Consider the following 11,759-nt stretch of genomic DNA (forward strand, 5'->3'; position numbering starts at 1 on the left):
GTCAATCTTTTGTTTACAAATTTGGTTAGTAAGGGATTTGATCTCACAGGGTGTCTAAATCTATCCTGTCATTCCACATATGTAATTTCCAGCAGTAGGCAAAGAATAAGAGGTTGTACTGATTTTCCCTTCTTTACTCCAGAAATGAAGGCCCAAGTGTGGTGTTCTTACAGCTGAGAGCATGGGTCAAATGTGGGCTAATAAAATAAAGACATTTTTTTAAAACAATTAATTTCAACATTTCTAGTCTCCAGCAACCAACTTCACCCCCACCACCCCCACCCAAACTTCAAGACTCTTATCTTCTTTTAGCACTTACTGTTTCACAATTACCATGTAAACAGATGGACCCACACATTGTATTACAGAGGGTGGCACACATTATCCAATTCAGGATGGACAACATTTTGGTTCAAAAGCTCAAATTCAAGAACATTCAGTCCCATAAGCTCGTGACAAAGCCTTCCCATTATCAAATGGTTGCAGACACTTCCTTCCATTTGTAACCTTGCATAAATTTCAAGACTGCTTTATTAACATCTCAAACTACTGCACAGGAGCTCTTTAGGTGATTCCTGAAGGCTGGGATATAAAAAGAAATGAAAATGTATGACATTTTCCAATCCTATACCCAATGTGCCACAATTCTGGCAGTTGTACTCAAGAGCTGATCTTGACAAGTGTTTGGCATGCCAGGTAGGTTAGGTTGAAAAATTACAGTCCAGAATGAAAAAGTCCAGTTTGGTCAGTTAAATATGAATTCCTGATGAGGGGTTTTTGCCCAAAACATTGATTTTTCCTGCTCCTCGGATGCTGCCTGACCTGCTGTGCTTTTCTAGCACCACTCTAATCTTGACTCTGAAAAACCATGACATATCCAATTCAAATTGATTCAGAAGATCTTATAATTGGGTCAATAGTGTAAAAGAAAATAAATCTTTCAGAATTTTGATCAGCTCAACAATTTTATTAATATGGACCACCTCTGTCAAGAGATCACATTTTAAGTCTTGCCCAATTATGAGTGCCAATTTCTGCCAATCCATTCTCTAAGAAACACACTTGTCAACTTTTCATTAGTGATCATTTGCAAAAGCTTTCAAAACTTACCACAAGCATTTTAAATAATTATCAGGTTTTTAAAATTCTCTTTATAAAAATCTCAACATCAATGCAAGCTTTCAGCATACATCAATGAAAAATAAATGTAGCTGCTGCTGCTGGAGTAGCTAAAAGAAGAAATAGAGTGATACAACCCAATCTGTCAGACACATTGTATTGTATTATGGACAAAAACACATAGGATTCAAAATTAACTTTAATTATGAAAGGAACTACATTCTCTCTCAATCACAAAGACCAACTTCTTCCACCTCCACAACATAGTCCATCTCTACTATATCCCAGTCTACCAGCTGGTGAAACCGTCTTCCATGCCCTGGTTATCTACATAATTAATTCTTTTAACGCTTTCCAGAAAAACCTTCTCATCCCATAACCAACATCCTCACTCCAATGCCAAGCCTCAATACAAATTTGTACTCATGGTAATGCCGACAACATGGTCTGGTCAAACGAGACACACTATTTCATCAGAGGCAAATCTAAAATCCGTGGCAACACACTCGCTTCAGATATGGACACCTGTTTGACTACATCATGACCCAAGTGAGGGATCTCAGGATGTTCAATCATTCACATTTTGACAGGAGCTGCTAACTGTTGGAGCAACCATTGCCTCATTTGGTCTACTACTTCCAACAGTCTGGCTAAAAAAAAAATGGCAGAAGTAGCATAAAAGCAGCTGCAAGTAAATGTTCATATACTTGACAATTTTGCAAAGAAAACTGACTCACTCAGTACTTCATAGTAAACCTGACCATGTCACCAAGCAGGAAGCACAGAATATCCAGAATGCCCTTCAAATCATCATAATCAACACCAGTAAAGATAATACTGGTTTCTTACCAGGGGTACGAGAACAACAACTAGGAGATCCCAGACCTAGTAAAATGCAAGTGTAACTAACCTGGAGCCTTCACCAAACTTCAAGGGAAGGAAAACAAATCTGCAAAAATGAAGGCAAAAGGTCCAACAACAAAACTATAACTTCGCGAACAGATGATGGATGGAAAGAGCACAGAAAATTCAACAACTCACCAACAGCCATGATATGCATGGATTCTTCAATGCAGCCCAAGCAACCAGAATCCATCTCATGTGGAGTTAAAAACAGTGACATAGATCAAAGTCAAACAGGCAGTCAGCACTCATAGGGTGGAGCACTTTGTGGATTTCCTCAACTAAGACCCAATCAACCTTAACTGAAGCGTGGTTCTCAACTTCAGTCTCCTCAAATCATAGCCTAAAACAAATTATCCCCCACCATCTCATCATAACCCAGTTCATTGCGAGGTTGAAAAATCTGACAGCTAGAAATCAATAAGGTGACTAGTGGAAACTAAGCACCAATGCTTTTCTCCAACTTACAACATTCATCCTACCTTCATCAACATCCCCTCTGAAGTGGGGATGCTCCACAGTACAAGTAGGAAATTATTCAAATTCAAGAACCTAGATCACCTCAAACTTTATTATCAAGCTGCAATATATAGATCACATGTGCGTTTATGCAGAGAGAGAGACTGTGCTCCACACCTGTCAACACATTCAGAGAGGCTCAGCATCCGAACTTCAAAGGTGCTTGACTGGCCTACTCCATGTGAGCCATTGGACAAGGTGGGATCAATTCTCGTTCATTGAGATAAGCAAAATATCGTAGATGACAGAAATCCAAAACAAACAGAATGTTGAAGAAACCCAACAGGTCTGACAGGATCTGTGTAAAGGAAACCCAGAGTTAACATTTCAGGTCCAGTATAACTTCCTTTGCAGATTCTGCCAGGCTGAAATTTCTCGAGCATTGTGCATTTGTCTCATGCCCTGGGAGCCTCCTAAGAGTAGATGAACATCAACGATGAAACTCAATCTTGCCTCCAGTGTGCCAGCATAACATTTGACACTCTGAGGTACAGAATATTTAATGAGAAACAGACCAAACACAACACCAAGTTTGTGATCTATAGGGCACTTCCTGTATACTTCAGAGACACGGATAATGTACAGCAAACACTTCAATGCCTTGGAGAACTATCACCAGTGATGAACCTCCAAGATTTTGCAGGAACAATGGTAACATAGTTGATTGCCTATCAGTGTCCTCTCCCAGGCTAACAGCCCCAGCATCAAGGCACTGGTTGTAGTTAACAGGCTGCATTGGGTGGGCCACCTCATCTGCATGCCTGACACAAAGCCTTCAAAACAAAGTTCGGAGCTTCATCATGTCAAACAATGAGGTGGCAGAGGAAACACAACTGATATCCCCAAAATTTCCCTGGGAAAAAAAAATGCAACATCACCACTAATTTGTGGAAATCTCCAATCCAAGACTATCCAACTTAAACTAGTAACATCCATAAATGTGCCAACCACCCCAAATATTGCCAACAGTCCCGGATGGTCACCTAAGGTCAGGTGAATTGGCCATGCTAAATTGCCCGTAGTGTTAGGTAAGGGGTAAATGTAGGGGTATGGGTGGATTGCGCTTCGGCGGGGCGGTGTGGACTTGTTGGGCTGAAGGGCCTGTTTCCACACTGTACGTAATCTAATCTAATCTAATCTAATGCAAACAAAAGAATCATGTGAAAACCTGAGCACCCCACCCACCTGCTTCAGCAAACACCACAAGACACTGATGCACACATCCAACATTGGATTATTTATTGCCCTCATGACCACAACACCAGAGTTGAAGAAAAGCAGTCTGTCAGGACCGAGGGTAACTAAAAAAGACTTGGCAACGTCTCAAGTAAATTCAGTACTTGTGACCAATTACACATAGCCTTTCTCCACTACTGAACAGCTTCTGCCCAGTTCCTGTTAGTCTCGAGATGTTTGCTGCCAGTCTCTCTGTACACCTTTTTCCAAAGCCACAAACGAAACGTCAGAGCTTATGTAGAATTAGTACTAAGTTGCAGCCTCAATCTTGTCATCCTGGCTGAGACACAAGGTTGAGGAAAAAACAGATCTTCAGTCACAGTGCATGAGTGGACCAAGAACCCAGTTTCAGTGGGTGGAGCTGCAGCTCAACAGCACTTTGGAGGAAGGGAGTGAACACCATCCCCAGTGTAGTTTTGATGCTTCCAACAGAAATTAACGTTACTGCTATTGCCATGCTTTTCATGGTAGCTAAAGGAAACACTACTCAGCCTAATTGTTAACTAAAACAATGCAAAATTCTATACTTAAAATAAAAACTTTGCCTTCAAACTTTTGCAAAATAAGCAGTCTAAACATGCAAAAACATCAACACAGATGGAAAATCTTTCTCCTGCATTAAAGGATATTAAATTTTAAAGTAACTTTGGCCTTTACCCAGTCTTCATTACTTTATATCTGCTGTGAAAAGCAGACATACTTAATCACTCAGAATTTACAAAAATCCTCCCAGTAGGAGGCAAAGGGAAGTGAAACTGTGGGCAGATTGTCTGCATCCACTGGAACATTGTAGGTTAGTCAATACTAGTTTCTTCGTTCAGAGAAATGTACACAGAGTTGAAGAAGCTAAACAGTAAGTTATTCCAAGGCAGCAAAGTAAACTATAAAAACATTTTCCAATTTTACAAAAGAAATTAAATAAACCTGCAAAGAATATGCATATGAAAACATTTCATTAAAAGCTACAAATTAACCAGGCAACAGCAAATTAGCTCAGTTTAATTGAAATCAAAGTTGGTAGCATTTCTTGGATTAAGTGAAGACTGCAGATGCTGAAGATCAGAGCTTAAAATGTGTTGCTGGAAAAGCGCAGCAGGTCAGGCAGCATCCAAGGAGCAGGAGAATCGATGTTTCGGGCATGAGCCCTTCTTCAGGAATAAGGAAAGTGTGCCAAGCAGGTTAAGATAAAAGGTAGGGAGGAGGGACTTGGGGAAGGGGCTTGGAAATGCGATAGATGAAAGGAGGTTAAGGTGAGGGTGATAAGGCGAGGGTGATAGGCCGGAGTGGGGGTGGGGGCGGAGAGGTTAGGAAGGTGGTGCTGAGTTCGAGGGTTGGGACTGACCTTGGTGGAGTGGGAGGGGGAGTTGAAGTGTTGAGCCACGGGGTGGTTGGGTTGGTTGGTCCGGGTGTCCCAGAGGTGTTCTCTGAAACATTCCACAAGTAGGCGGCCTGTCTCCTGGTGGCGATTGGAGAGGTGGGGCTCAAGGGCGGAGGAGCGGGAAGTGGAGGAGATGCGGTGGAGAACTCCACTGGTCCTCACCTACCACCCCACCACAGAACCCCACTGGTCCTCACCTACCACCCCACCAACCTCCATATACATCTTATCATCCATCGTCATTTCCTCATTTCCCCCCCCCGCCACCTTGTCTCAGTCCCAACCCTGGAACTCAGCACCACCTTCCTAATCTACAATCTTCTTCCTGACCTCTCCGCCCCCATCCCCACTCCGGCCTATCACCCTCACCTTAATCTCCTTCCAGCTATCACATTTCCAACGCCCCTCTCCCAAGTCCCTCCTCCCTAGCATTTCTTGGATTGTTAAGGGACATAATAGGAATCAAATATAACCAGAATTGTATCCCATAAATTGTCTTGTAAGAACCCTCACCTGACTTACTGGTCATTGGATGCTAGTTGGAGATCAATATCACACTGATCTGTAATGTCTCTTACTAATACATAAATAGCTTCCATGTTCAGAGTGAAGGTTTCAACATGAATATTTGGGTAGGTTATTCAAGGGCATCTTGTGTTTCTAGACTTTAAGAACCTGGTACTGAGAGAAGAAAATGCAGAATAACAGAGGAGAGAAAAAGTTAGAAACTGCAAGTACACAAAGTCATTCCCTGGTGTGTTCTCCAATCTTACTGTAATATCTATCAGGGTTAGAATCCTTCAGTCAATGCACACTGCTCTAAGTTCAAGTTTTTAGTTCAAGATTTATAATTTGCGAGTGAGTGGTTAGAAGTTCTATTACCTCACACAATGAGATAGCAATATTTGTACAAAGACTATCAAATATTCTCTCCAAAGCCGTATAAAAGATGGAGATTTCGGAAGGTAATTGGTGGTACAGAGGGAACAGCAGTAGAATTGGATCTGTCCCTCTTGCATCTATAGTTAGGTCTGTACACAAATCATTGCTAATACCTCTGAAGAAATCAAGATTATTTATATGCTGTTAATAAACTTACAAAATACTACTTTCTTCAGTTTTGATATAAGATATTTTATGTGCCAATTTATTTTTCTGTCACTTGCATAAACTTGCAAAAATACTAACAAATACTGACACATGCTTAATTGGGAATACCCTTACTAATTTTCAGTGCATCTCTGCCCTAATTACGACCATCATTTCAATCCTTCCTCCCTTGGAAAATGGCCTGCTCATCTCTCTGCTAACTCCCGGAAAAACAGACAGGCTTCTAAATTGGATAGCCCCAAAAATAGGCCTGGGCTCATGACATGTAATCAACTGACGTCTATAGATACTGGCATCCTAGCATCACAAACTCAATGCCGTTGACTAGCTGGCTGCATCAACAAAAGCTAATATGACCCAGTGGTGAGTACTAGTTAAAGTTATCCTGCACCTCAGAAAAGGTAGGTGCATTGTGGCGACAACAGGAGTTGGCAATATGTAGGAAGTCAATGCGACCTGGGAACCATCAACTAAAGGCACAATATAGCAGAGAGTAGCCTCCAAGGTTTCCACACTGCATTGGATGTACTGGTGGAGGAGAGGGATGTTCTGTTTACACAGGAGGAGAGCAACTCCTCCAGACAGATTGTCAAAGGGCAGTGGTTGCAGGTAGTCATAGAAGTCAATGTGAAGCATCAAGATCAGATACCAGGATGCAAATTCCAATAATTTCACTCTAGAACAGTCAAGGTCAAAGAATGCACCTTCCTGGTGTGTCCTATTATCTGCATCAGTCTGTCAAACAGTGCTGAAATCATTACAGACCCCCATTGCTCACCTAATGCCAATCACCATCAATTAGGACTCGTGCATATGGAATTTAGAAACAATGAAAAATATTTCTCAGTTTGATTCCTGGTTAGTCAGTCTCAGTGATGGTGACAAATGATGCAAAATTTACTTCATCACGGACACTCCAGTCTCAACCCTATCCCATACTGGTATAACAGAACAGGACTGAAAGAGAAATGCCTATCCTACTGGGGTGCGCATATGTTCATACTGAATGAAAGTATAATTAGGATCAACTGTGAACCATTGAAATATTCACTCTCTGGACTCAAGACGAACAGTAGGCATTTAGTCAAGATACTGAAAGGAATCCAATACAAATGGAATTACTGTTTGGTTATTACATCATGGCCTAGACTTGGATTATTCAAAGCATATCTATTTTAAACAGGAAAGACCCTGACATTTTGTTAAATATTCTACCCTCAGGTGTCTACCAAAATAAAGACACCGCACCATAAAAGAAAGAAAAATGCCACGTTCAATCCGCATTCTGTGTCTCAACTCATCTTAATCAGGAAAGCAGCTGCTCCATTACTATTAACTTCAATGTCCCAAGCAGCAGGAACTCATGAAAGTTAGGAGGTGGCTTCCTTAGACATCAATTCTGGGCTGTGATGTACCCCTGTTGAACTGCCTTCTCCCTGGGCTGTCACAATGATGTTTAACTCCATTGGCCAATTTGATACCTGGGACTTTTATGGAGTGAAACAATTTTAAAAAGGGAACAAGTCGTTGACGTAAAATGGCTATGGGATCATGTGACTAACCCAGCATAGCCACATTTCATGAAACCAATGTCAATTAAACAAAAGACAATCTGAGGTTAACATCTTAAGCCAAGAGGAGCAATGAAATCAGTCAGCCAGCCCAGCCTGCCACCCCCATCATGAGTGATATTACAAGGTCCTCACCTCCTATTTGATTGATACCATAAGCATCCTCACATTTAGTCATAAAAGCATCATCTACAATCACTAAGCCTGGAAAGACAAACTTCTTTAGAACATACAAACAAGCTGCTATTTCAAGGAGAGCTCCCTTTGGTAGAGGAGATGAATTTTAGATTGCCAGAGCTGAACACAGGTAAGAGACAACTCATCCTCTCTTTGTCTCTACAAGCAGCATCAAGGTGCCTCACTCAAGAGCAGTGACTGGAAAGAAAACATCTGGTAACTGCGGCCTTACAAGACAATTACAATATCTGCTATTGGTGGTAGTCCAATAAACCAAAGTAAAACATAGGCCCCAAGGAAACCCAAAGGCTCTAAGCCATGTATTGGTTTATTTTCATACTGTACTGCCCTTTCCAGCTTGTAGGGATGAGTAATTGGGTGTATGCATGTTGGCAGATGGTAAGCTTGCGATTGCTCACTGCTTCCAGCACAATTATTTAACTACATTTTAATTGGAGAAAGGTGCTAAAAATATCAAAAGTTTTGTTGCGACCAACTAAGACAGTTGACAAAAGAAAAAGGGCAAGCCAATGACCCCTTCGCACTGGTCATAATAAGACTCGTACGTATAGTGCGGTAAGGTATTTACAGATATCCACGGAACCAGACTCTGGTTGTGGAGTGAGGAGGAGAGTAAATGAAATGTGTAGATGTGACGAGTCAGTCTGCACAGACAGAAAGCCCAGCATAAGCTTCAATACAACCACAAAGGACAGTACCATCTTGGACTATGGTTAGTTTCAGAAATACCCAGACAGGTAGAAATGTGGGATTTCAAATTTACGACTGATTATTTTTTCCTTTCCGCATGAATATGCCACTTGCTAATGTAAAAACTTTAATTAGCTTTTTAGGAAAATATTGATCCATTATACATAAGTATTATTTATGCTTAGGAGTCTTATTACCTCACTTTTTTGCTCCAGATTTTCTCCATGTGAACGATACAACTCAAGAATAGATGCTGAATTTGTGGAAAACTGTGAATAAAGAGGAAACAATTAATATGCTAAACCTAGTCTCAAATCCTCCAGTGTTTTTAGTCCCATTCTTTCCCAGTACCATTTTAATGGTGTTATTTCAGAAATCACCTTCCCTCTCACACTGACATTAGCTAACAGGGGTTAGGCCCACTGTCATGAAAGGAGTTCAGAGATAGCCAAAGGGCTGAGGTGAGCTGTTGAAAAAGCCCATGTCAGTCTTTGGGGTGACATCTCAGTTATAACAAAAAGAGCAAGGATCTCTATCTCTCACATCTTTCCTATGTCCCATCCATTCCACCTCATGTTTACATATCCCTCATACCCTTAAATCTGATTTTTTTTAGAAAGAACGTTGAAACAGCTGAGTCCATGGGAAAACATGGTTTTCTAGACAGCTCTGATCTAGTCTGTAAATTTGGCGAGTCAATGTCTATTTACATAAGATAAAGAAATCTTGAGTGTTCGCAGGTCTGTAATTAATACTTTAAGGATTGATTGATTGACTCTAATAGAAGAGAGTCACAAATAACAAATTGATTTCCTTTTTAAAAGTTTATTTGAAACACGTCCTATTACCATTATTGAGTTCATTGCCTCTATCTAAAATATTTAGTGTGAATGAATGCAGATATACCAGTGCTTGGCATGGAGAGTATGAGGGATCATAGTTGGTGGCTAGAGTGCCATGGCATTGAGGGAGAAGATGGGAAAAGCCTTTAGAAATTATTTGAAAAAAAAGTGTTTCTTATTCATGGTTTATGACAACTCCAAGATGCAGAGAACCAGGCACCCTTAAAGTCAGCCTCATTCCATGAGGATTGTGAACAACGGCCTATCCCTACCAGCCAGGAGTTCAATGTGTTGGCCTGTGATGTGAATCAGGTAACACTGTAAAACTGTATGCACTGGGTAAAGGATCCCTGCCACCATTTTAATACCTCCACAGGGTCTCTCCAGCTCCCCAAGAAAATCCAGCCCTCTGAATTGACCAGCAGTACTGGTCCAACAGCTTCAGGAACTACTGCTTTCCTCCTCAAAAAATGGCAGCATTATTAATTTCAAGTATTTATTGCTTACCAATTTTATCTTCTGCATTTACCAGAGGGATTTGCTTTATCTAGCACGCAGCTACACATATATACGAAACCAGCTAGTCACTCAGCCCACTAACCACTTCCAGTTATGAACAGTGAACGTCAAGAAAATATTTAAATTTGAAACGAGACCATCAAACTGAATCTGGTCAGATTCTCACCCAATACTGACATGCAAGGACTTCAGCTAATAACTGAATTGCCAGCAAGAGCAGGAAACCAGGTCAACTTTCTCATCCCAGAAGTACTAAGCTCAATTATTACACTTTAGTCCATATCATAATTGAGATCCTCTTCTTAGTATACGCTTCTGTACATTTTTTCCTTGATGCTGCCAGACCTCCTGAGTTTCTATTTTCATTTTAGACTTGCAGTAGCTGCAGTTTTTCACTTTAACTTGCCATTGCACTGGTGCCACAACAATCCAGACCTCATTATATCATAGGCCTGCCCTATCACATTCCACAGCAAAGTACTGTGTCCATCTGCATAGATCATCACAGTCAACCTGGTGACACTTTACTACATGCAAAAATGATCATCGTGCACCCTTTCCAGGTCTCCCGTACTGACAAACATCACTCCCTAAACAACCAGCACTGCATAATAATATATTGAACCCACTTATTGTCTGCCTTTCATCTCAACAGCACATATGGAACAATGTTCCTAAGCAGGATCTACATTCCCTGGCTCAAGGAATAGGAAATAGGGAAGTCACTAACATGTTTGATGTAACAAACCCTAACTGGCAAATAGCAGGCTTTGAAATATCACATCTGAGCCCCTGCACAAATGTCCTCCATTGCTGAGGCCTCAGTACAAGTGCTTGTGGACTTGTGAAGAGACAGAATTAATGCTGCACGTAAACTGTAGTGCAGCCAGACTTTGCCTAAGTGGTGAACCATTCACCTTACACTCAGCAAATGAGACGGCAATTGCCTGGCTCTGGGGACTTGCATTTGCTAAATAACAACAATGTAGATTAGTTCAAATTTTTGGTACCTCCACAATCCTAATTTATTTGGCACCGGCTTCAAAAGCAGAGATTGAAACATTTCCAAAACTGTAACCTATCTGCATCCAGCATCCCACCACATCTCACCAGCAACTTGATCTTTAGTAGTGCAAGTCTGATTTCTGCAGCAGTCATTTTAATATTGCTCATTGTACAGGAAAATAATTATCAATTTTATCACAGATACTAAACTAATCTGTAAACCTATGACATCTATAACTGTCTGCAGCTATTCTGTTCATTGTGTTTTGAAAATGGACACCAATTTGCCTGTTGTAATCTCAAGGTACCTCATCAATATCCCTTGCCTACCTGGCAACTCCCATGTGAAGAATGGCCACTTGGATATAATATCAGTCGTCAATGCTGGAACCATTTCCCAGAATGTGCCACGGCCTTTAGAAAGATACAATTAAAGTTATATGTAAACTGTCACAACAACATTTCCCCTCCCCTTAACCTTCCTGCTGCCTTGAAGGTGTAACTTCATGCTGGTGTACAATTTCACAGGCTTCATCTTCCAGTGTGCTTAGATCCAAAGACCAACTTTAGCACCCTGGGCAAGGTCAGCCAACGCTGCATAAAGACAGATTGAATGTGCAACCTTCTGTTATATCTGGTTTGTTTATCTAAGCAAGATAATTGGTGGAA

General features: G+C 41.0%; 1 long non-coding RNA gene across 1 annotated transcript in view; it reads right to left on the reverse strand.

Moving 5' to 3' along the window:
* LOC122557204 overlaps positions 1-11,526 on the reverse strand; it is a 36,979-nt gene extending 25,453 nt beyond the window's left edge. The window contains exons 1-2 of the long non-coding RNA XR_006313767.1: positions 11,421-11,526; positions 8,922-8,993 (exon numbers count right to left, since the gene is read on the reverse strand). This is a non-coding gene — a long non-coding RNA (uncharacterized LOC122557204). The remainder of the gene's footprint in view (positions 1-8,921; positions 8,994-11,420) is intronic.
* Between the last annotated feature and the right edge of the window lie 233 nt (positions 11,527-11,759).

This window comes from Chiloscyllium plagiosum, chromosome 15 (genome assembly GCF_004010195.1).
Source record: "Chiloscyllium plagiosum isolate BGI_BamShark_2017 chromosome 15, ASM401019v2, whole genome shotgun sequence".
Taxonomy (NCBI): domain Eukaryota; kingdom Metazoa; phylum Chordata; class Chondrichthyes; order Orectolobiformes; family Hemiscylliidae; genus Chiloscyllium; species Chiloscyllium plagiosum.